This window comes from Carettochelys insculpta, chromosome 16 (genome assembly GCF_033958435.1).
Source record: "Carettochelys insculpta isolate YL-2023 chromosome 16, ASM3395843v1, whole genome shotgun sequence".
Lineage (NCBI taxonomy): Eukaryota > Metazoa > Chordata > Testudines > Carettochelyidae > Carettochelys > Carettochelys insculpta.
In genome coordinates, this window is record NC_134152.1 from 13,942,586 (window position 1) to 13,969,087 (window position 26,502).

The 26,502-nt window shown below is 45.1% G+C and overlaps 1 protein-coding gene across 4 annotated transcripts in view; it reads right to left on the bottom strand.

The window, feature by feature from the left end:
* EMP2 (epithelial membrane protein 2) overlaps positions 1 to 11,777 on the bottom strand; it is a 58,394-nt gene extending 46,617 nt beyond the window's left edge. Inside the window, exon 1 of one of the 4 annotated variants that reach the window (XM_075010843.1) lies at positions 11,634 to 11,777. The gene's annotated coding sequence lies outside the window, so the exon portion shown is untranslated. Of the gene's footprint in view, positions 1 to 11,132; positions 11,451 to 11,633 lie in introns of those variants that run through there. The other 3 variants (XM_075010842.1, XM_075010841.1, XM_075010840.1) reach the window with 3 other exon arrangements.
* Between the last annotated feature and the right edge of the window lie 14,725 nt (positions 11,778 to 26,502).

Genomic DNA, 26,502 nt, shown 5'->3' on the forward strand with positions numbered 1-26,502 from the left:
TCAAGCGGGTCTTTGCCCATGACAGCTTATGCTCCAAAATATTCGTTAGGTGCCACAGGACTTCTGTTAGCTCAGCAGCACTGCTAGCACATCCCTGTATACATGGGCCCAGATCTAATTCATCCGAGGGTTCTGAGGGAGTTGGCGTATGTTGTTGACAAACCCTTGGCCATTATCTCTGAAAAGTCATGGAGATCGGGAGAGATCCCAGATGACTGGAAAAAGGCAAATGTAGTGCCTATCTTTAAAAAAGGGAAGAAGGATGATCTAGGGAACTATAGACTGGTCAGTCTTACATCAGTACCTGGAAAAATCATGGAGGAGCTCCTCAAGGAAGTCATTTTGAGTCACTTGGAGGAGGGGAAAGGGATCAGAAATAGTCAGCATGGATTCATGAAGGGCAAATCATGCCTGACCAATCTGATTAGTTTCTACGATGAGATAAGTGGCTCTGTGAATAGGGGAAAATCAATGGATGCGATTTATCTTGACTTTAGCAAAGCTTTTGATACAGTCTCCCACAATATTCTTGTCAGCAAGTTAAAGGAATGTGGATTGGATAAATGGATGGTAAGATGGATAGAAAGCTGGCTAGAAGGTTGGGCCCAGCAGGTAGTGATCAATGATGCGATGTTGGGATGGCGGTCGGTTTCTAATGGAGTGCCCCAAGAATCGGTTCTGGGTCCTGTTCTGTTCAACATATTTATCAATGACCTGGATGAGGGGTTGGATTGCACCCTCAGCAAGTTTGTGGATGACACTAAGCTAGGGGGAGAGGTAGATATGCTGGAGGGTAGGGATAGGGTCCAGACTGACTGAGACAAATTGGAAGACTGGGTTGCAAGAAATCTGATGAGGTTCAATAAGGACAAGTACACAGTCCTGCACTTGGGCCAGAAGAATCCCAAGCATTGTTACAGACTGGGGTCTTACTGGCTCAGTAATAGTTCTGCAGAAAAGGACCTGGGAGTTGTAGTGGACGAGAAGCTGGACTTGAGTCAACAGTGTGCCATTGCAGCTAAGAAGGCTAATGGCATATTAGGTTGCATCAAGAGGAACGTTGCCAGTAGATCCAAAGAAGTGATTGTTCCTCTTTATTCGGCTTTGGTGAGGCCGCATCTGGAGTACTGTGTCCAGTTCTGGGCCCCCAATTATAGGAAGAACGTGGATACACTGGAGAGGGTCCAGCGGAGGGCGACCAAAATAATTAGGGGGCTGGAGCATATGACTTATGAAGAAAGGTTGAGGGAATTGGGACTGTTTAGTCTGCAGAAGAGAAGACTGAGGGGGGACTTGATAACAGCCTTCAACTTCCTGAAGGGAAGTTGCAAAGAGTCTGTAGAGAGGCTGCTCACAGTGGTCACGGATGGCAGGACACAGAACAATGGTCTCAAGTTGTGGTTGGGAAGGTCCAGGTTGAACATTAGGAAAAACTTTTTCAATAGGAGGGTGGCGAAGCACTGGAATGGTCTACCTAGGGAAGTAGTGGAGTCTCCATTCTTGGAGATGTTTAAGTCTCAGCTCGACAAAGTCCTGGCTGGGCTGATCTGATGGGTTTGGTCCTGCTTAGAGCAGGGGGCTGGACTCGATGGCTTTTTTAGGTCTCTTCCAGCTCTATTGTTCTATGACTCTATGATAACAGGTTGAGGGTGTTCAGAAACATCCCGTCCATAGGACAGTTCAGTGTGGCAGCCCTGGGTCCTGCGCTTTGGTGGGGAAAGGGGCATTGTAGCCATCCCAACCATCCTGTGGATGGGATGGTCCCCCACAATTACGTTAGCTTGCAGGCCCCTGGGAGCTCTACTCTGCTGCCTTTTCCCAAGCCCACCAGCACTGGGCCTAGGATGTTCCGCTTCCTGTGGCCACCAGATGGATACTAGTGGAGCAACCCAGCTGGCCTGGGAGATGACGGTGGAGCAGATTAGAGGCTGGTGCATTGCTCTACTACCACATGGCTCCTGCTGCCATCATGAGTTGGGGGAGCGTGAACCCTACTGCCACCCTGCCCCATGGCCACAGTAACCCACAGACTGTATTCCCTCAGTGGAGGGGTCTTGAGGAAAGAGGCGCAGAGCTGGGGCCAGACAGGAAAGCCTGCTGCGGCAGGACAGTAGGGCTACGTCTATACGTGAAGCCTACATCGAAGTAGCCTATTTCGATGTGGCGACATCGAAATAGGCTATTTCGATGAATAACGTCTACACGTCCTCCAGGGCTGGCAACATCGATGTTCAACATCGACGTTGCGCAGCACCACATCGAAATAGGTGCTGCGAGGGAACGTCTACACGCCACAGTAGCACACATCAAAATAAGGGTGCCAGGCACAGCTGCAGACAGAATCACAGGGCGGACTCAACAGCCAGCTGCTCCCTTAAAGGGCCCCTCCCAGACACACTTGCACTAAACAGCACAAGATACACAGAGCCGACAACGAGTTGCAGACCCTGTGCATGCAGCATGAATCCCCCGCTGCAGCAGCAGCAGCCAGAAGCCCTGGGCTAAGGGCTGCTGCACACGGTGACCATAGAGCCCCGCACGGGATGGAGAGACAGAGTCTCTCAACCCCCCAGCTGATGGCTGCCATGGAGGACCCCACAATTTCGACGTTGCGGGACGCGGATCATCTACACGGTCCCTACTTCGACGTTGAACGTCGAAGTAGGGCACTATTCCGATCCCCTCATGAGGTTAGCGACTTCGACGTCTCGCCGCCTAACGTCGAAGTTAACTTCGAAATAGCGCCCGACGCGTATAGCCGCAACGGGTGCTATTTCGAAGTTAGTGCCGCTACTTCGAAGTAGCGTGCACGTGTAGACACAGCTTAGGAGAGGCCAGGAACTGGGGGTTGAGGGCATTAACCAGCCCTGGTTCTTCAAAATTCCTCGCTCGGGACCACTGAGGTCCTGAGGGTGCCAGACCAGGGAGATGGAACCTGTAGTAGTAGTGATTTTGGACCTCATTACAATTAAAACATCAGTTTTGGTCAATTTGACCATGAAGAGAGTTCAACGTATGTGTGAAACAAGAATCTCTGGGTGCCAGCTGATTCTGGCAGAAGGCGTAGAGGTTGCATAGAATTTTACAGGAGCCATAATCCCTGCAAAATATACACGTGGATAATATTCAAGAATGTAATCTCTATTGAAAATTATGTTAAGGCAGGTAACCAGGAGGCAACATGTCTCAGAGCCAATGCTTCTCTCTTTGTGGCCAATAGCCTGTATTTGTACATCTGTTGGTATATTGTGCCAAATGCTAATCAAGAGATTGTAAAACATTCAAGCAGAAGTTTACAGGGAAGAACAAAACCAGAAGGAGGGATCCCTGTGTACAAGGAAAGACAACTGATTGTTGGTGTCATGTATGGAGATGCAGAGGCACACCCTATATCAGGAGTCTCAAACTCACAGCCCGAGCAGTACCACAATCCAGCCTGTGTGTGGCTGTTAGCACATGAGTCCCTGCAGCCCTGGATGAATGATGAGTGGTCGGGGGAAAGCGTCCATGTTCTTCCTCCTTCCCCTGCTTCACTCCTGCTCTGCCTCTTTTCATCCCCGCCTCTTTTCATCCTTCCTGCACCCTCTCTCCACATTGCCAGGTATGCCACCTCTGGCCCCAGCCCCACTGTCTCCCATGGGGCTATTGGAAGGCCAGCTAGCCCTGGCCCTCTGGTCCAGGAGCATCTCTCATCCTGCCAGATGATGGATGTTACCAGACCAGAGAAGGATGGTTTTTGAAGGTGTAATCTGTACTACTACTACTACTACTACTACTACCACCACAACAAAACAGCTTTCTTCAATGCACAAACAATCCATTTTGCAAGGGCACAGTAAGTTCTACTAGGCACTTTAGTTCTATGTCAGGTCAGCCAGGTTATAGCAGCAGTTTGCTTTTTGTAATACCCCCATGTTATAAAATCCTTCTCATGGATCAGGTGACCCATGGACCTCTCAGTTCTTCCCTATATTTGGAAGAAATTATGTATGTTATTCCTTCTCCTACCACCTACCAGTCCCACTGATTACTATAAAGAGTGAATAAAAGTATCTTAGAAATTCAATTTGAACCACATATTAGTAGCAGTACCTAAAACTGATCACTAACGGAAAACCAAACAAATCAAAGCAACTGTAGAATTTCTTCAGTTTATATTTTTGGGGAGAGGTCTTCTCCATTTAAGAAGGTGCTCCAATATTCCCTTCCACATCTTGCTCCTTGGTCACCACGTCTCATGAAGAAGTAGGTGGAACTTTTGGAATCTGCAGGCACATTAGTCTTTCTAACACTGAGGTGAAAGAGATTTGAGGCCAGTTTCACTGAAGTTGGAGCAAAAAAATAGGATATTAGCTGTAACTCCCCAAAAAGCTCCAGAAAATTATTGTGGGTGCCAGCTTATGACAGGTATAACTGAATCAATCCATGACTTGGTCACACCCTTTCCCAGTAGGAGCTTGGACACTTTGAGATGTGTAAATGCCTCCCTTTCAGAATTTCCCCAGGTCAAAGTGTCAGACTTTGTTCCATCAGGCCCTCCACATGCATCAACGTTAGAAGAAATCTAGGGTCCACCCGGCCCAACGAACTTTCTCAAAAACACTAGTTTGCTCAGCCCTTTCACTACAAGTTTTGTTACATTAATTCTAGACATACAAGGATATTTGTAATAGTTCAGCTCCATAAGTGACCTCAACCGAAAACAAACTGCAGTGTATTCAGGCTATTAAATTAGATGCACTAGAACAGCTATTCTGACTTATTAGCCAAAAGCAAAGGTAGAAGTCCTATCTTCCCAACTGAAGCAAAATGCATTTAATTTAGTAAAAGAAAGAGAAGATATAATTGTTCTAACTTTGGCCACAATAGATATAAAATTGATAGCTATCTAGCTAATGCTTTGTGCTCATAATTCAAAAAAAATGAAAGCATTTTGATTGTGGCTATAATCAGACTCTAATTCAGTTGATGAGCTTTGCTTTCAGCTAATGCAAAGTTTAGGTGTAAACTGCCAAGAACAAAGGTGACACCTACAACCTGCAAAATAATCAGCCACAAGCAAAAGAGAGCAGATTTTTCAATGGCTAATATTTCACTTCATACTGATGCTATCAGGGCCATGACTTACTGTAGGCATATGATTGGAATTAAATTTAAATTGAGAACAAGCACATTTATTCTAATATTTATTTCTCTCATCTGGTGCAGTTGGAAGTGAAACTCGTGGCTGTCATGAGAACTTGGTTAATCAATTGAAATTTGGACGATATAATGAACGAAAGAAAGCCAGTTTATTCCTCCTGCCTGCACAACTAGGCACAGGGTTTCAGCCAAGATGCAACTGTTCAGAAAGCACTTTGCTTTCCCAACTACTAGACATGACTACCTCGTTTCATCCTACAACTTGCAGTTCTGGATGAAGACCTTTGTTTTGTATGTGGTAGAACACAGCAATTCCTACCCTCAGCTCAGCCTGTTAGATTTCTTTTTCTTTTAAGAATGAACACCTATAATGAAACTCTTCATGCTCAAAGAAGCCATCTACAGGTAGCCAATAATATAAAAGTCACTTTGAAATAACTGGTTTTTCCCCTCTGGTCATTGCATGTTTGATGCACAATGCCTTTCTGATTTTGCACTTATATAGGAATGTATCCCTGTTTCTGAATAGCTTTTGAAATAAAGGAACCATAAATCTGAAGTGAAGTTACTGGCTCTAAGTCTCCCTATCATCTGTGGTGGGATTTTCCCATCATTTTAAGAGGTTCTTGGTGTCTGTGTGTTTATAAAGGAAGGTTTTAACACAGGCAACTCGCTATATCTAGAATATCGCCTCCAGTTTCCTTTACCATCTGGAGCAAATAGATTTTAAAAAAAAATTGTCAGGGATGGTGCTTGGTGCTGCTGAGAGGGCACAGGACTCGATGACCTCTCAAGGTCCCTTCTAGTTCTGTGGGATATTTAAATATGTATGTGAGGTGGTGGTACAAGTTGGCAGCTGATGTTACTTTGGGATAAGAAGATATGAAATATGGTTATATGGCATGGGACGTATCTTCCAATTGCTGCTGTGTCCTGTACTACCTTGCTTGAAAAATACTGTGTGACAGATAAATTTGAAAAATTTGGAAAAAGAAAAGGGAAGGAAATGCAGCTCTTTGTAGTAGATTAGAATCAAATGGATCTTTTTGGAGAAAATGAGGAAAATTTAAGAACCACAATCATTAGCTTTAAAATATACTAGAAAGATTTTCACTTAAGTTCAGTAAGATTTTTCCATGAGATATACTTGCTGGTTATCCCTAATGTTGAATATAGGTCTCTCAACCTTGTTCTTAGCCTAGGAGAGATGTCCCTATTACAGCTGTTAGGCACTCTGGAAATTTCCCAACATACAGATTCCATGCTCCTCATTGGTGAGCAGCAATAGTAATACATTTGCAGACTTGGACATAGCTAGTGTGCCCTGCTTGTTTGTATTACACAGGACCTCGACACCCTGGTCATGGACTAGGGCCTCACTGTACTAGAACCGTTTCTTTAACCAACACAGCTACAAATCTAGTATCTTGTTCATTTAAAACCACGCATATTCCCATACTAAACTTACCAAAAACAAAGACAATAACAATGTAGGAATGAAGTGACTCCATCAGAGGGAAATCCTGATTGTGGTATCTTAAATTTTCCTCATTTTCTCCAAAAAGATCCATTTGATTCTAATCTACTACAAAGAGCTGCATTTCCTTCCCTTTTCTTTTTCCAAATTTTTCAAATTTATCTGTCACACAGTATTTTTCAAGCAAGGTAGTACAGGACACAGCAGCAATTGGAAGATACGTCCCATGCCATATAACCATATTTCATATCTTCTTATCCCAACGTAACATCAGCTGCCAACTTGTACCATCACCTCACATACATATTTAAATATCCCACAGAACTAGAAGGGACCTTAAGAGGTCATCGAGTCCTGTGCCCTCTCAGCAGGACCAAGCACCATCCCTGACAATTTTTTTTTTAAATCTATTTGCTCCAGACCCCTAAATGGCCTCGTCAATGATTGAGCTCACAACCCTGGGTTTAAACAGGCACATGCTCAAACCACTGAGCTATTTTAATTAATAAGCTTTCTCTGTTGTGTCAGAAGGTGCCATGAAATTTGACAACCAATCTAAAGTTCATTTAACCACCACCAATACACTGTGTAAATTCAAGGTACCTGAGGTGATCAAATGGATATTCTTGCTAATCACTGCAGCCTCAATTTTAAGTGGCTATAGAAGCAGTGCAGTTAGGTGAGGCAGACTGACACTGGTAAGTCTAGCAGTCTTGCTCACTCTGGGTATGTATCCATGCTTCATCACTCAAAAACAACAAGAAGTCCTGTGGCACCTTACAGACTAACAGATATTTTGGAGCATAAGCTTTCATGGGCAAAGACCCACTTTACCAGATGTATGAGTGATGCATAAGATCTATAAGGTGCCATAGGACTTCTCACTGCTTTTGAGGATACAGACTAACATGACTACCTCTTTGATGCTTCATCACTGTAGTGTTTGAGTACCTCTGATATCCTTGCAGATGTGAGAACAAACTCATGCGAGCTTTAGAGAGGAGGAACAGTAAATGAGTATGGAAGTGTGAGTGGCGGGCTACAGAAGGGGCTGTGAAGCAGCAGTCCCTTACAGAGCAAGGTGGAGAGTAAAATGTATCGTCAGTAAAGCTGATGAGGGAGCACCTTTCAATTAGTGGAGTCAGCTGTGGGCTTCAACAGTACTAGTGCTCTGCAACACAGATAATGAAGAGTTCAACAGCAAGTTCTGATCTATAACATTATCCAAGTGCCCTCAATGGTGACATGAGCATCTGCAGAACCACTGCTGGCAAGAGAACTCTAGTGCAAGAGGCACAAATACATTATCAAACTGTAGCTCTGTGAATCACTGCTGCTTTATTGCCTATAATAAGTCTCTCCTAAGTTTGTAGTGGAAAAATATCGCTAGCATTACCCTATCTATCAGCATTACACCACTTCTGATTGAAATAACACTTCAGACATTTTTCCTTCTCACATGCCACAGATTCATACTCTAGAAACCGCTCATCCACCAAGTGCACTTGCAGCATTCACATGCTTCACCTGAAGTACTTGTTTACTGCTTAGCTAGCACAGTGGCTTTAAACCCTTGGTTCCTAGATCCCCTGGGTTCTGCAGACTCTGCCAAAGATTTCTGAAGGGCTCCACACCAACATTTAAAGTGTTTAGGGGTCCGCAAAGGAGAACAGTTGAAAACCACTGAGTTAGCACAATAATTCCTAAGCACAACATGACATCCAATCAGCATGGTGCATTCATGAATGATGAATCTGATATCCCAAACAGCAAAAATATAATGAAGTGCACAAAGGAGTGTAAAAGGCATCGGCAACTCTTCCTAGATTCTTCCCAGATCTCACATTTTTGCCATACCCTGTGTCATCTTCTGGATAACTTTATAACAGTGAATGTGGACGTAGATTTAAGATGTATCTGTCAGATCCATTCTGCTTCTGTTCTCATTCTGACTGGCGACCGTGGGGGAGTTGCATTCCTTTGGCATTTCATCTGGCATGAACATATTGCATTCTTAATTGCCATCACAAAGCATGTCCCAAGATAGCACACACTCATATCTGCTTTGTTCCCACTGGGTTTCATGGATTTACTTCACTGTGCATGTTAATATGACATTCCATCCCTGAAGACACTTGTCATGTTAGACTGCTACTGGCAGTCCACATCTTCCTTCTAACTGCAGCATCCACCCATCCTCATTGAACACTAGAACCTCTACAGCCAGAGGTCATGTTGTCCCAGAAGACGCATTACAAATACTTTGTTTTGCAAACTAAAGGGCCATTGCCAGGCAGATGATCAGTCCTTTTCTGTACAGCTGTCATGTTGATGAGGTTCAAAGTGGAGAGAATATGCTGGTTTTTATTATTAATCAAGATTGAAAATAAGGCTGTGGCTTTTCTATCCCATTTAGGAAGATCTGGCATGTATTTTTACAGCCATTCCACAGGTGTAGCTGATACCCTCTGATTAGGTAGGTATAGATATTACTTCTGATACTTCAGGGAAGCCAGGCTGCAATAAGCAGAAGGCTCAGAATGCAGGAGGAGCTTCTTTCAAACCTATACCTATGTAACACTTAAGAGATGGCCAATCAAATTTTAACCCATGAACAATCATTTTCTGTCAATTGCACATTAATGCCTAGAAATTTACTGTAACAAATTAAACAATATGTAAGCACCTAGTGGATGCAGAGGATAACAAGGTGATAAGGAACAGTCAACATGCATCCGTCAAAAACTAACCTATATTCCTTCTTGCAACTGGACTGGGGGATGGGGAAGTAGATGTGATATCATGATTAGTAAGACTGTTGACAGTTCCATACAACATTAGTCAGAGAGGTAGCTGTGTTACTCTATATCTTCAACAAACAAAAAAAGCAGTCAAGTAGCATGTTAAAGACTAACTAAATAATTTACTCAGATAGTAGTTATCGACAGTTTTCAGTTTAAGCTGGGAAGGTATATATACTAGGGGTCCCACAGGAAGTCAATATTAAGTCTGCTACTAATCAAATTTTCATTGATGACTTGGAAATCAGTGGGGAATATGCTTATAAAATTTTGCAGGACTGGATCAGAATTAGACACATCTTTGACAAATTGAAGAATATGGTCTTGAATTCAACAAAATGAAATTCAATAGAAACAAGTGCAAAGTTCTTCACTTAGGAAGGAAAAATCAAATTCATAGCTGTAAAACAGGGACTAATGGGCAAACTGGTAGAAGTGAAGGAAAAGATATCTTGAGTAAGAGCCAACAATATGATAAAGTTATGCAAAAGATGTATAATATATAATACACAGCAGGTACTTCATACAGTGTCATGTTCTGGGTGTCACATTTCAGAGACAAGATAGACAAACTGGATGGCATCCAGAGGAAACCAACAAAAATAAGATGTAGAAAATCTTACTTTTCAGGAAAGGTTTTTTTTTAAAACTGTGCATTTAGTCTTCAGAGGTCTCAAGAGACCTGATAAGTTTTCAAACATCTTAAGGGCCATTATAAAGAATCAATCAGTTATTTATACCCACTGAAGGCAGAACAAGAAGTAATAGGGTTAATCTGCAGCAAGTGAGATTTACATTAAGTATTAGGAGAAACTTTCTAATGATAAATGTTACTGGACTCTAGAATAATCTTCCAAGTAACGATGTAGAATCTCCATCTTTTGCAGGCCTTTAAGAACAGATTGCACAAACATGTCAGTGATGGTCTAGGTCAGTAGCTTGCAACTTTTCCAGACTACTGGACCTCTTTCAGGAGTCTGAACTGGCTTGAGTAACCCCAAAAGTCCCACTTCACTTTAAGGGACATTTCCCTGAATCTGGCAACTAACCCTTTGGAAAAAGACAGGACCACACCTCTGGAAAGAGGCCGGGGCATGCAGCTGGAGGAGGGCAGCTGCCTTCTGAAAACTATCCTCCCGTGGAAGAAGAAAAAACATTTTACACCAGCAGGAATTTCATAAGCTACAATCCGTACCGGCTTGTGTTTGAGTATTTTGTGCTTGCACTAGGGCGGCCGTAGTAGCCAAGGTCTTGGCGGGGTGTATCAGTAAATACCGAACAGAGACTTTCCCAGACAACAACGTCACCGTTGTATTGTCCAAGCTCTTCCTCGGTTGCACTGAAGTGAATTCAGCTGTGCCCCCCCCCACCCCCCCGCCCGCGGCGCCAGCGCCCCTGAGCTCGCGGGGCTGCTCCGTAATTTCTGGTGAAAAGTCCTAGTCTGCGGTCAGACCCCACAACCCTCCCGCCGGGCGGCCGCTCTCCCGGGACGCGCCTGGTTGTGCAGCCCCGGCCGAGCCGCAGCGAAAAGGCGCCGTGCGTCCAGGGCCGGCTCAAGACAGCACTTGTTGACGTGCCACGTCTAGAGACCAGGCTCTTGGCTCTGTCAACGCCGCGGGGCCCCGTGTCCGCCCGCCCGCGCTGCTTCCAAACCGTCCCGCCGAGGGAAACGCCGCGCGCGCGCGCCCGCCCGCCCAGCGCCAGCTACTCACGGGCTGCCGGGCTCGCTCCGCGGGAGATGCGCGGGGCTCGGGCTGTGGGGACGCTCTGACTCCGGCTCCCTCCCCGCCCGGGACAGTGATGTCAGAAGCCGCGGGGTGTGGAAAGCCAGTGCTGCTCTCAGAGCCGCTCGGCGGCCCGGGCAGGCGGGGGAGGGGCGAGCTCCTCCCCTCCCTCACCGCCACAGGCGCCCAGGGGCAGTGGGGGCGGGGCAGCTCCCGCTCTTCCCATGGGGGGCACGAGAGACACTCTCCGGGCGGGAGCCCCTGTCCCGCGCCGCCTCGGACCAGCCCGACAACCCGGCTTTGCCCCCAGGCCGCCAACCTCAGCGGCGCCCTCCGCTGCCCGGCCCCGGCCCACACCCCTTCCGGGCCCACACCTCTGGGGGAGGAAGGGCTCCACTGCCCGGCCTGGCCCTGTTACACACGCCTGGCGCCAGCCCGTTCAGCGCCGCGTGGGGGCTGAGCCGCGGCCGCCCCACCGCAGCTCATCACCTGAGAAGTTATTTGTCAGGCATTGAGGCGCCACGTGACTGCTCGTTTGTTCTCCCCAGAGCAGGCCCGGCCCTGGCCCCGGCCCCGGCCCCGGCGCTGGTACATTGCCCGGGAGCAAGTGCCGCCTTTTGCCCACGCCCATGGGCAGCCTTGCTTCAAGTCCCCTGTGCCACAGAAGGAGCCGAGGGAAGGAGGCAGAAGACAGGAGGGGGAGAGGCTGTGGTGCTCTGAGGTTTCTCTGGGTCGCAGGGGAAGAGAAGGAAGAACTCCAGAAAGGGGCTGCACTTGGCTCTCTCCTCTCACCAGCTGGGCGGTGCTGCAGCAGCTGCTGCTGACAAAGGAGTCTCCCATCCTTGCTCCCTAGCTCTGAGTGGCAGCAGGAGGGAGAGCCCTTCCCTGTCACAGAGAGCAACAGCAGGCAAAGGCATGCCTCAGGCACAGCCCAGCAGGAAGTAAAACCTGTCCTGGGCAGCCGGCAAGACTCAGTTCCCTGAGGCATACACTGTGGAGTGTGGGAACCATTGCCACTGGCACAGCAAAGATAGTAACAGAGAGGTAGTGGTGTTAGTCCAACAAAATAAAACCGTGGAAATGGTGCATTGTAAAGACTAACAAAATTATTTATTTGGTGATGTGTTTTCGTGGGACAGACCCACTTCAATCAGATCAATTGTACTTCCCGTACAGACTGACCTAAGTACAGAGGACCAAAAATAATTGCAATAAAAACTGACATGAAGTGCATCGGACTGAAGTAGGTGATTGCTAGTGATAATCTTTCTTAGGTTAGGAGTTTATCTATAGGAGAGGTCACAGATTACACCACATTAATATGAATCCTGGAAGTTTTCTTTGCAACAAACCCCACTGCCAACTTTGTACACATATGTATTCTGGGGATACCATTACTGGACCTAACCATGTTAGTTACAAGATCAAATGCACATTCTCTGCACTTCTGGCAACATTATATATGCCATTATGTGCCAACAATGCCCTGCCATTACGTACATTGGACAGACTGGGCAAAACTTTCACCAGAGAATAAACCGACACAGAGCAGACACCAAGAAACTCAATACACATAAGCAGGTGAGTGAACACTTCAATGGAGTGGGCCATTCTATTAAAGACATGAGAATTTGTGTCTGAGAACAAAGAGAATTTAGAAACAGATTAGAGCGAGAAATTTGTGAATTGGAATTCATATTCAAATTCAACACATTAACACGTGGTATGAACAGAGACACCAACTACCTCATGCATTACAAGGACTGCTTCCCTTCCTTCTATGCTCGTAATTATTTTAGGCAGGACACGTAACATCCCCCATCCCTCTGCCACCTACTTCAGTCCGATGTACTTGATTTGTCAGTTTTTATTGCAATTATTTTTTTTTTGGTCCTCTGTACTTATAAATGTCAGTCTGTACTGGAAATGCAATTGATCTGATGAAGTGGGTCTGTCCCACAAAAACACATCACCAAACAAATCATTTTGTTAGTCTTTAAAGTGCTACATTTGTGCTGTTTTGTTTTATTTTAAAGCAAAGGTGTAAGGTAACCCAATAGGACATCAGCATCCCACTTCTGCCTGACCTGAGCAGAGGGTGCTCAGCAAACAGCCTGCTGTCATGGTGTCAGCTGCTCCCACTCCCCAGTCTGGGGGGAGGAGGATGCTGAAATGGCACTGCTGCAGACAGTTTTGTACAATGCTACCGGCCAAACTGTGTCCATTTACACCCTGGAGAGAAGGGAGCCCAAACACTCGTTACCACAGCTTCTCACCTCCGCTGCTCTCTGGCCACACCAATGTTCCTTTATCAGTTGCCTGAGACACTCTTTCCTTCTCATTCCCACCTTCTCTTCCTCCCACCACCTTCCCTCAACAGGAAAAGCTTTTTAAAAGACCTTGTGGCAGCCTGAAGTGAGACCGGCTGGCCCTCACTGATTTATAGCAGCTTAGCCCCCTTTGCTCCCACTCAGCCTACGATAACTCTGGGCCAGATGATCCTTGCTGCCCTGAAGTAACCCAATCTAAGGGTACATCTACACTTAGAGGAAGATTGACCATCTGGAGGTCAATCTTCCAGGGTTCTATTTAGCGCACTTAGTGGGGATGTAGTAAATCAAACTGTCATAGCAACATTGTCACCCCCCTGTACTCTTGGCAGTCGCAAAGAGTAAGGGAAGTCAACAGGGAGAGTTTCTCCCATTGATATCTCATTGTATGGACAGCAGCAAAAATCAGTTTTATATACATGGACTCCACCTATACAATTCTCAGAGTTGGATTTGTGTATCTAAAATTGACTTTGTCTCCTAGTGCAGACCTAGCTTTAATTAGACAGGGCCCTTTCGGCTTTTCAGAGCTGCCTCCCTCCCCTTCTAATCTAGTCCTCTGGCCTGACCCTGTCACACCTGATAAGGAGTTTTGCAGTTTGGGCCGCCTCTCCAAGTGATGTTAAAGTGCAGTGTTTCCCCACCTCATGCCTCCGGACCTGTACACTTTTGTTCTGCACATCCACAGGTTCTTTTACTGGACCAACTTCTGTTGGTGAGAAAGGCGAGTTTTTCAGCTGCACAGAGTTCTTCTTCAGGTCCTCAAAAGCTGTCCCTCCCTCCTCTCTCTCTGATACACACACACCAACAATTAATATCAACTCACCCACCTTGTCTATCTCAGCTATTCTGGGACCAATGTGCTCCACTGGCACTGCATACATGGATTCTATTCTTTCAAAAGCTGAAGCATCCTCTATATTCCATTTTAGAAAAAATTCCCAATAGTAGAGATTACAATTTTATTCACAGCAAACAAGCCACCTCATAAATCATAGTGACTGATGCATTGCACAATCACTTGTAAGGAATTGCTCAATTATATCAACCTAGTGATCTTTCACACCTTAAAGACACTGCCCAAAGCAGCAGCTTCTGCAAGACTTAGTATTTATATGTTGTATTACTGTTACTGTCCTTGCATGGCGACAAGTATCAGAGAGGTAGCCAAGTTAGTCTGTATCTTTAAAAACAACAAGAAGTCCTGTGGCACCTGATATTTTGGAGCATAAGCTTTTGTGGGCAAAGACTCACTTCATCAGATGCATGACTGGGGAGTTCCAGAGGAGGGTTTAAAGGAATCTCAGTCAAGGGGAGGGCCAGAGTTATATATTATATAAATATAATCTTACATATTATATATATAATGTAATATATGACTTCATGTATGCAATGCCCCAATGCAATTTACATTGGCCAAACTGGACAGTCTCTATGTAAAAAAATAAATGGACACAAATCAGACATCAGGAATGGTAACATACAAAAACCTGTAGGAGAATATTTCACTCTCCCTGGACACTCAGTAACAGATTTAAAAGTTGCCATCCTACAACAAAAAAACTTCAAAAGCAGACTCCAAAGAGAAACTGCAGAGGTGCAATTCATTTGCAAATCTGACACCATCAACCAAGGATTGAACAGAGAGTGGGAATGGTTGTAATTACAAAAGCAGTTTCTTCGTTCTTGATGTTCACACCAACACATTAGCTACCAATAATGGGTCACATCCTCCCTGACAACTCTGCCATGAAGCCTCTATGAGCTCCATGCCAGTCTCAAGCCTGGATGAAGGATGAGGGTTGGTCAAACGCGTGTCGATGTGCTGACTGTCAAACAATACAAATTAAATCTGATGCCAGTACAAATAAATGATAAAAGAAGCCAGCTCAGACATCACCCAGATAAACAAGGTCCACGATACCAATCGAGTGATTGGGGTTGGGTCAATAAGTTGGCTACTGAAAGAAAATTACAACTAATACATATGCTATCCATTGGAACATGGAACGTCCAAACACTGTGGGCAGCGGGAAAATTAGAGCTGCTTCGGAAGGAGATGGAGAGATACCGATGCAATATACTTGGACCAGCACATATGCGTTGGATGGCATCAGGAGAGATATGTGGTTGCGAAGTCATTTGGTCAGGAAAAAAAACAAAGCACGAAGCAGGAGTTGCATTCCTTCTTAGCAAAACAGCTAGAAGAGCATTATTAGGATACAAACCAGTGAGTGCAAGAATGATGGTAGCGAGATTCAAAGCAAAACTGTTCAACATCTCAGTCATTCAGGTGTATGCACCAACATCGGACGGTGTGAAGGAAGAGATTGGGCTATTCTATAAAGACTTGACAAAGACAGTGAAAGAGATACCAAAGAAAAATGTGCTGATCATTGGAGGAGATTGGAATGTGAAGGTTGGAACAGATAACGAAGGTTAGGAGAGAGTCATGGGAAGGTTTGGATATGGAGACAGAAATGAACAAGGTGAGAAACTACTAAAGTTTGCCACAGAGCATGAGATGGTGATCTGCAACACAAGATTCCAACAAAAGGATTGTAGGAAGTGGATGTGGTGATCGAATGACAGGAAGTCCAAGAATATGATAGATTCGATTTTGATAATAAGATGTATAACATCAGTACAGCAGTGCCAGACTTTCCAAGGAGCAGATATAGACTAAGACCACAGTCTAGTGATCGCAAACATCACAATAAAACTCAAAAGAAAATGTAAAACATAGTTTAAGAAAAGAAGAGATGTGGAGAGGCTATGTGAGAATGAAACAGGAAATACACACAAAGCAATGCTTGAAGAGAAGATTAAGAATATTGCCACAGAGAAAGACCTAGATAAGAGAGTTGCAGGGATAGCCACCGCTATAGAAGAGGCAGTTGATTAGACTGTTTCAGAAGAGGGATAGATCAATAAGAAGTGGATTACCCAAGCAGGCACTGAAGTTGGTCCAAGAGAAGAGAGCGTTGAAGATCAGAAGAGATGTGTTTGAGATGGCAGAACAGCAATCTGGGGTGAAATGCAATGAGGTAAGGAAAGCAGCCAGAAAGGATAAGGAAAAATGGTTAGAGGAGCAATGTGAAGATATAGAGAGGTATTACGGTGAATGTAAGACCAGGTAGGGCTATAAGACAATTAGGAATATTAATAGGAAATGGCAACCGAAGCAGATGGCGATCAAAGATGAGAACGAAGAAATGTTCATGAACAGGGAGAAGATTGCGCAGCGATGGACGAGATATTGCACTGATCTATACAAAGCACAGTTGGACCCGAGTGTTTCAGAGGGACTGCTTGAAGAACTGAAAGAGATATCTCCACCAAGCATCAAGAGCGAGACCGCTATTTCAAAGGAGGAAGTAGAAAAAGCAGTGAAACGACTAAAGAACAACAAGAGCCCTGGAAATGATAAGATCATGGGAGAGATGATCAAATTTGGCAGAGAAAGCATGATTCAGGAAATACACGGACTATGTAATATAGCATGGAAAGAAGGGAAGGCACCCAAGGAATGGACAAGATCTGTGCTAGTGACGATACCCAAGAAAGGAAGTACACTGGGGTGCAAGAACTACGGAACAATTGCCATAACGAGTCATCTAGGCAAGGTGTTGATGATGATACTGACTGAGAGACTAAGATCACAGATAGAAGAACATATAGCAGACGAGCAAGCGGGGCTCAGAAAAGATAGAAGTACCATACAGCAGATATTGACACTAAGCCTGATAGTGGAAAAAGCTCGATGAAAGAACAAGAACATATACACTTGCTTCATCAATTTTCAAAAGGCATGTGACAGTATAGATTACAAAGTGACTTGGGTGGTGTTGAAGTCATAAGAAGTGGACAGCAGACCATTACGGTTGTTGAAGGATATCAATGACAGTGCGGAGGCAGTGGTGAGAACATGGGGAGGAGTTGAGAAGTTCGTTTAAAACAAGTAGAGGTATGAGACAAGGAGATCCAATATCGCCAAGTATCTTCATCGCACATCTGGAGAGAGCAACAGACAAGATCAAGGAAGAGGTAGAAGGGATATCTGTGCACAGGAAAAGAATTAACACCTTGAGGTTTGCCGATGATACAGTTATCATTGAGGAGCATGAGAAGAAGCTAGCGAAAACAGTGCAGGAGTTAAACGAAGAAGGGGAGCGGTATGGACTGATTATGAACATTGATAAAACAAAAACAATGGTATTTGGAGATAATGAATTAGGAAGGAAGATCAGTGTCGATGGTATTGAACTAGAAAATGTAGAGAAGTTCACATATCTGGGGAGCAACATAACGTATGATCTAGACCGTAAAATGGAAATAGCAACTAGAATAGCAAAAGCAAGAGCGAGTTTGAAGGCGATCGATAAGATCTGGAAAAGCAAAGCCATTAGCTTAAGAACGAAGCTGAGCGTCTTCAAAACGTGTGTATTCAGCAGTGTGTTGTACGGATGTGAGACATGGGTGATAACAGAAGATTTGAAGAAAAGAAGATTGGTGTTCGAAAGGAGTTCGTATAGAAAGATTCTGAGAATAGGATGGATGAAGAATGTCATCAAGGAGGAATTATATAGAAAGATACAGCCGAAAGAGAACCTGCTGCAGAAGGTTGCAAAATGGAAGCTACAACTATTTGAGCATAATTGCAGAATGAACAACGAATGAAAAATCAAGACCCTGGTATTCGGCATAATTGATGGTTCAAACAGGAGAGGCAGACCCCACAGAGAATGGATAGATGGTATAGTAGATTGGTGTAGAGCTAGTCTGCAGAAACTAAGCTGCTCTGCACTGGACAGGGAAAGATGGAAGGAAATAGTGAGAGAGGCATCAGACATCAACAGGTGCTGAGTCCACGGTTATTGGTGATGACAATGATCCTCCCTGACTGAACTAACCTGATTTCTCCTCTCTTGATGTTCACAGCTCCACAATAACTGCTGATAATGGGCCACATCCTCTCTGACTGAATAGACCTTGTCAACTCTGGCTCTCCTCTTGGCTGAAACTCCCTCTTTAAATCCTCCTCTGAAACCCGCTCATTCATGGATCTTTGCCTATGAAAGCTTATGCTCCGAAATATATGTTAGTCTGTAAGGTACCACAGGACTTCTTGTTGCTACTGTCCTTGACAGCATCCACTAAAAGAAGTCACTCTAATGGTTATAACAAGGGACTGGAAGATAAATTTTCTGTGTGCTGTCCCCAGCTCTTGTACTTTTTTGTTGGTTGACCATCCTTCCCAGTTTTAATGGGCCAGTCCCTTATTTAAGCTCTCTTGTAGATGCTCCACCTTTTTTCTATGTTTTATTTTTTTAACAAAATGGGCCACTTGTCTGTGGTCATCTCAGCAGCAGCAGCCTCCTGTTTGTGGCTGCTGGGTGAATGCAGGAAGGTGGTGGCCACATGAGGTGCTGTCAGGCAGGGGGCAGAGGCAGAATGATAGAAGTCAGGTAGTAGAACAGGCAGCCCTGTGTGTAACAGAGGGGTGAGAGTGCACGGTGTGAGTGAGGCGTGTATGTGAGCCCTCCCCATGTGCATCCTAGAGCAGGGTTTCCCAACAGGGAGGGGGAGATTTGCTACCCCTTCCAGGCCCTGGGGCTGAAGCCCTGATTCCCACCACACCTGCCATGAAGCTGAAGTCCTGTTCCCCAGAGCCCTCCCAGAGCCACAGACCAGTTCCTTAGAACCACCTCCCTGCAGGGCTTCAGTCCCAATCCCCAGCAGCTCCCCACAGGAAGGTTGCAGCCCCAGTTGCTGGTGGACCCCCCTCCACAGGCCTGAATTCCCAAACAACCCGCTTCCTGTCCCAAGGCTGAAGCTCTGATTCACAGTGCTCTCAAATCCCCAGCATGCACACACACCCACAGAAGCCCAGATCCATTCTCCCTCCCACCACCACCCCCAAACCATGAGTACTGGGGCTCAACCCAGAAGCTGCAGAATTCAGTTCTGCTTGTCTAGTGCTCCCTGTGGCAGAGATGCCTCCAAAGCTAGAGTCTGTTACCTGCACAAATGTCTTTATCCCTTCCACACTTCAGGGACACACACACCTTTACCCAGTCTTGAAGGCTCAAGGTACAACCCTGGTAATTTAAACTTCCACCCTTACCCAATTCCTAGGGCTCAGGGCATAACATCTGGCAGGTCTGCAGGATCTGTGCCACTGAAAAAGCCTTACACAGTAAGGGCTCATCTACACTAGCCCCTTCCTTCAAAGGGGGCATGTAAACAAGCCCCAGTGGTGAATATCAATGCAGTGCAGTGCTGCATATACAACACCTCATTAACCTGATTCTTGCTACACGAACTTCAAAGTTGCTAACTTTGAAGGGCTGGCAAGCTGTGTAGCTAGAGGCACTTCAAAGTGCCTGCACAACTTCGAAGTAAGGGAGAAAGTAAGGGCACTTTGAAGTTGTGTGGGTACTTTGAAGTGCCTGTGGTTACACAGCTTGCTGGTGCTTTGAAGACAGCAACTTCGAAGTTTGCGCAGGGAGAATTAGGCCAATGAGGTGCTGTATATGCAGCACAGCACCCCATTGCTATTCACTGCTCGGGCTCGTTTACATGCCCCCTTCGAAAGAGGGGGCTAGTGTAGACAATCCTTAATAGTCTTATTCTCTATTTACTTCAAATTACCAAGAAAGCAGAAAACATGCTAAGCACAGTATCACGCACACCAATCCTGATAAAGGCAGGCAGACTGACTTCCCTGTTGGGGCAAAATCAGTCTGTGGATGTTGGTTACTGCATCTCAAGCTCTCACATTCTGGTCTTGGGGGTTGGGTTCTCCCCTTAAAGTGTTTTTTTTCTTTCTTCACCCATCCTTCCTTCTTCTAGCTGTTTCCTTCTTGCACTCCTGTTTAGTACAATTTTACTGACCAATCATAACCTACTGTAGCAGACTTATCTAAATCATAAGCCACCACCTTAATTGATTACACCTAGCAAAATTAATTATACAGCCGACGGGAACAATTGCAAACCAGAGATCATGCAGAAAACAGTAGACAAGTGAAGATAATCATCATAGAATGGGGATTCTACTTACTCAGCTGTTGATAAGTTGTGCCAGACAAAATGCTGTTAACTAAGTTTTCTTTACTCATGTTGAGATCTGCTTCATCTGGTGAGAATGGGTGACATTAAGATGTAGTCTCCCTCTTAGCATTGTGTGACACTATTGTAAAGAGATGTAGACAATGTGAGTATGTGACTTGTAGCTCTACAGTTAATGGCTGCTGCTCCTCATTCTGGCTGTAGAAGAAGGCCTTTCAATGTGGTTATAGAAAACAAGCCAGGGCCAGCTTAACCTTCTGTGGGCCTGGAGCCAAGTGCTTGTGTGGGCCTCCAGGGAAGCAGTGACGAATGGTCCATGGAGGTCAGTTTCCCGGGCAAAGAGCCAGCTAAAGGCAAAGGGGAATGACAGGGATGGCCCTATGCTGCCTGGGTCAGTGCGAGGGCATCATTTACAAACTGGCAGTTGCCAGACACACAGTGGGTCACCCGGATTTGTGCTGCCAGTGTGCCCCTTTCCCTGGAGGGAACCCATGCCCCCTGCAGCCCCTCCAGAAGCACAGGACCCGGCATGCCACAGCGACCCAGAACTCAGACTCCCTTGTTTGTCCTTTTCCAGGATCAAAGTGAAGAAGCTGTGAAATGCCCATGAACTGCTGTTTGTACAAAGAGCTGGATGGCATGTTTGGGGCGACCCTCTCCTCCGCTCTGAAGATTCCCATGGATACTTTGGGGCCTAGAGGACATCCCAGAGTGGACTGTTAGTGGCTTACCTTGCTCTATCTGTTATCACTTGCAACCACTTAAATACTACTTTTTCATATCTCATTAATAAACAAACAAGTGGGCAGGTAGGTAGTTTTAATGATGTGATCAACCCACCAAATGACAGTTTCAAGGGGAGCTCTGTGATCTAACCTGTCCCACATGCAGTCAGGAGCTAGTCAATCAAAGCAGTTAGAGGCTTGGGAAGCAGCAGAGGACACTCCTGATAAGTGGCTTTGATTTCTGGGTGCCCACTGAAGCTAGTTGTTGCGGATGGGAGGGTTGCCGAAGGCAGGCTTGGGTCTGTGCAAGCTGACATAATGCTAGTCAGACATAGGGCTAGTCAGATACAAACCAGGGTATTGATGGACTCTCTCACTTCACGGTAATCGGCCTCCCAGACCTCTTCAGAAGTTTTGTGCAGATGTTGGCAATCTGCTTCCACAGGCTCCTGGGCAAAGCTGCTGTCTTCATTGTTCCATTAACAACACCATTCCCACACCATTGTGCTGTAAGTGTGTGTGTGGGGGGGACCATTGCAGCACACAGGTAAGCCACATAAGGACTAGGATGGAAGCCACTGTCTCACAAAAGACCTCTTTTTGCTTCCCTTCTCACCTTCAGCAGTTGAACCCAAACTGTGGAAAATGCCCTACTGATGACAGGGCCTTCTTCAAGGTCAGCTTGCCCCAAAACCCTGTCTGTACTCAGACTACAGTAAGGTCCTGAACCAACGAATTCCCCTGCCCAGTGGTTAACTCACTATTTTGTGGGTGTTGTGTCTTATGTCGGGTTGCTCTGGGGCAGCCGGTCAGTGAACAGACTTTGTGTTTAAAATGAGCCATGTCAGTGCTTTGCATCACATTAACAATGGTCTCTCTGTAAAATGAAGACTTTTAGCTTCACAGCTTTAACCTTAGGATCTCAGCCCTCCTTCTTATCGCCAGCTGAATGGCTGCACAGGACTCGGCTCAGAAATGCAAAGATGTTGCTGCGGAAAAGACCGAATTGAAGGTGAGAAGGGACAATGGGAGGAGGGAATAGAAGGAGAACAGTGAGTGCCGAAACAAGGCCACAGAGCAGTTCTTGAATGTTGTGGCTTGCCAAGCTGTCATGCTGCAGGCACTGCTAGCACTGGAGAGGGATCAGCTTGGCCACCAACTTCCTTCATAGCAGTTGTCCCAAAACTATTTTCCAAGCACTCCTTGCCACCGCCAGCACCCACTGGCCTTCATCCTTTCCCCGGCCAGCACTCATTGCACCCCACACTCACCCCTTCACCATTCAGCCTTGCAGATTCTCACAGGCACCCTGTACACTCATCCTCCCTCCCCATCCCGTTCAGCCCTGCACAGCCCATCAGAGGTCAGGGCTGCATATGCTACTTGGACACACACAAATCAGCAAATGGGTCAGGACCTCAGCTCCTCTCCCACCCCAAAGTGCAGATGTGTCCTGATGTGTGTGTGGTCTACACTTGTTTTTTATAAATGAAATTCTTGGGTTTGAAAGCAATTTTTATTCCATTGCATGAAAGCCTGCAAGCACACATCAGCAAAGCAACAGTCACTTCTGCCTCTAGAGCCCTTTTAAAAAATTGGCATCATATTAGATAGCCTTCAGTCATATGGAACAGAAGATGATTTAAGGGATGGGTTACAAAAACAGTTCTGCAATTTCATATTTGAGTTTTTTCAGAACTCTTGTGTGAATACCACCTGGCCCAGGGTGACTTATTACTGTTTTCTTTATCAATCTGTTCCAAAACCTCCTCTATGGATACTTCAGTTTGGCACAGTTCCTCAGATTTGTTACCTTAAAATAATGACTCAGGTTTGGGACTCTCCCTCACATCTTGAGCCATGAGGACCCATGGAAAAAATACATTTAGTTTCTCCACAATGACTTGATTGTCCTGGCATGCTTCCTTAGTATCTTGATTGTCCCACTGGCTGTTTAGCAGGCTTCCTGCTTCTGACATACTTTAAAACATTTTGCTATTACTTTTTGAGTTTTTAGCTGGCACTTCTTCAAATTCCTTTTTGGCCTTCCTGGTTATATTTTTGTACTTTTTTTGAGAGAGTTTACACTACTTTCTATTTTCCTCACTAAGAGTTAGATTCCACTTTTTATACAATACCTTTTTGTCTCTCACTACTTCTTTTACTTGGCTGTTTAAACATAGTAAACTTTTCTGTTTCTGTTATTTTTTTTTTGTTTTTTTGTTTTGTTTTTTAAGGTGAGCTTTTATTATAGTGTCTTTGAAAAGTTTCCATGCAGCTTTCAGGGATTTCACTTTTTGCACTGTACCTTTAATTTCTATTTAACTAATGTCCTCCTTTGTGTGTAATTCTCCTTTCTGAAATTAAATGCTGCAATGCTTGGCTGCTGTGGTGCTTTTCCTGTCACAGAGATATTTAGTTTAATTATATACACATCTCACAGAGCTGGAAGAGACCTCAGGAGGTCATCTAGTCCAGTCCCCCGCCTTTTTGGCAAGACCAAGCACCATCCCTATTTTCTTTTTTTTAACCTATTTCCCCAAGATCCCTAAATGGCCCCCTCAAGCATTGAACTCACAGCCCTGAGTTTGGTTACATTATCATCACTACTTCTAAACAGTCAAGATATATTCACCTATTGGACCAGATCTTGTGTGCCTCTTTGGACTAAGACAGTGTCTACACTAGCACCCCCCTTTCGAAAGGGGGACGCTAATGAGACACTTTGAGATATGCTAATGAGGTGCTGCAATGAATATGCAGTGCCTTATTAGCATAATGGTGGCTGCGGCACTTCAAAAGTACCATTTTCAATCGTGTGTGGCTCATCTACACAGGGTCCTTTTCAAAAGGACCCTGCCAATGTTGAAATCCACTTATTCCTATTTGGTTATAGGCATAATGTAACTATTTGGTTATAGGAATAACGGGATTTCGACATCTGCGGGGTCCTTATTCCTATAACCAAATAGGAATAAGGGGATTTTGACATCGGCAGGGTCCTTTCGAAAAGGACCCCGTGTAGATGAGCCACACATGATTGAAAATGGTACTTTTGAAGTGCCACGGCCACCATTATGCTAATGAGGCACTGTATATTCATTGCAGCACCTCATTAGCATATCTCAAAGTGTCTCATTAGCATCCCCCTTTTGAAAGGGGGGTGCTAGTGTAGACACTGTCTTAGTCCAAAGAGGCACACAGGATCTGGTCCAATAGGTGAATATATCTTGACTGTTTAGAAGTGGTGATGATTATGTAACTAAACCCGGGGCTGTGAGTTCAATGCTTGAGGGGGCCATTTAGGGATCTTGGGGAAATAGGTTAAAAAAAAGAAAATAGGGATGGTGCTTGGTCTTGCCAAAAAGGCGGGGGACTGGACTAGATGACCTCCTGAGGTCTCTTCTAGCTCTGTGAGATGTGTAGACGAGCCGTGTTTGATCAAAAGCAGCACTTTTGAAGTGCTGTGGTTGCCATTATGCTAATGAGGCACTGCATATTCATTGCAGCACCTCATTAGCATATCCCACTGTGTCTTATGAGAATCCCCCTTTCAAAAGCGGGGTGCTAGTGTGACATAGTTTAAATGAAGAATTGCCTCTTCTCTTGTTGGTTCCAAAACCAGCTGCTTCAAGAAGTTATCATTTCAGGTGTCAAGATCTTTTTATTTCTGCATCCCATCCTGAAGTGAGATGGGCACCCAGTTAAATTGGGGATAGTTGGAATCCCCCCATTGTCATTGAAGGTTTTTAAAATAGCCTGTCTGACCTCCCTTAGCATTTCACAATCACGATCACCATGCTGCTCAGGAGTTGAGAATAAATCCCTACTGCTATATTCTTTTTATTAGACCATGGAATCCAGAGAGATTATGTTATACAGTTTGGTTCATTTAAGATTTTTCCTGCATTTTAGTTTAACTCAAAGCTAAGAGAAAACTTATTAAAAATCTGAAGCTTTGAAAGTTTGGAAATTCAAAGCTCATGTCTCCCAAAATTTTTGTTTGAGAATTCATTTTTATAAATACCCAGACTATGAAATTGGGATCTGGGCATGGGAGTTGAAAGTTTCCCTTGAGTCTAGTGGGAATATTTTAGCTCACCCTGTAAAAAGCACATGAGCAGACTCCCCCATTCTCATGGGTCTTATCTGAAGGAGAGTACAGCATTTTTCTCCTGTCCCTTCTCGAGGATGTCCAGAAATCCACAGGAGGGGGGCAGCACAGACACAGAACGCCATCTGAGAGGGTGCATTTCTCACTTTGTGAACCTTATGCAGCTCAGCAACAGACCCTCAGCCATCCTGCCCATACACACATCACCTGTTAGGAGGCTGTTTGTGCTGATCCCCATGGACCCTAGCAGTCCTGTGAAGAGCATCCCTGCCCATCTGCCCTGATGGACAAACCCTCCCATCCCCCAGTTTTATCAACTCTGTTCCCAGTAGATAGGTGAGTTTACACTGGATTGTTAGTGTCTCAGCTCTTTAGGACCATGGAGCTGAAAACCCTGTTTAGGCTTGGAGGAATCTGATGAGCCTAAGGGTGTGTCTGTAAGAAATACTAGCAAGCCTGCTAAAGGTTGGACTGAGGAGCTAATATTTCTTGCTGTTCATGAGAGGTCGATGAAGCTGCTGCTGCTTGTGAGACAAGTACTCGAGACTGTGGTCCCACCCATACCCCACCGCAGCTCCACCTAGGCCCTGTCTGCACTCTGTCTAGGCTCCACCGCTCCCCAATGTCTCTGTCTTCCCTCCTTCTCGCTTCCACTCACACCCTTCCAGCAAAATCCTTGAACTCACATGTAGCAAATGATGTTTGGAAAAAAACCCACTCTTCTAAAATGCCTTTAAAAAAAATGGAGCATGTTTCTACTGCATGCCAGATTGTGAACGCTGGACATGCAGATGGTACCTAACTAAAAGTATTGAATTTGAGAATTAAAAATGTCAGGCACAGGTTTTTGATACACCCTGAACTTTGTCAGAGATTTATTTGCAAAAACTTTGTAGTAAGGTCAAGTCAGTTGTCCTGCTGAATACAACATTAAATATTATGGAATATGTGTGGCTGTTCTTCTCTGTTTTACATTTTCTTAATCAGTATTTCTAAGCTGATTTTTTATTTGAAATATAGCCACGGCCATCCCTTGGGAGGTGCAGGGCCTGAGGTAGCTCCCCCAACACAATGCTCCAGGCACAGAGCCCAGGGAAACCCTCCCTACCATGGGC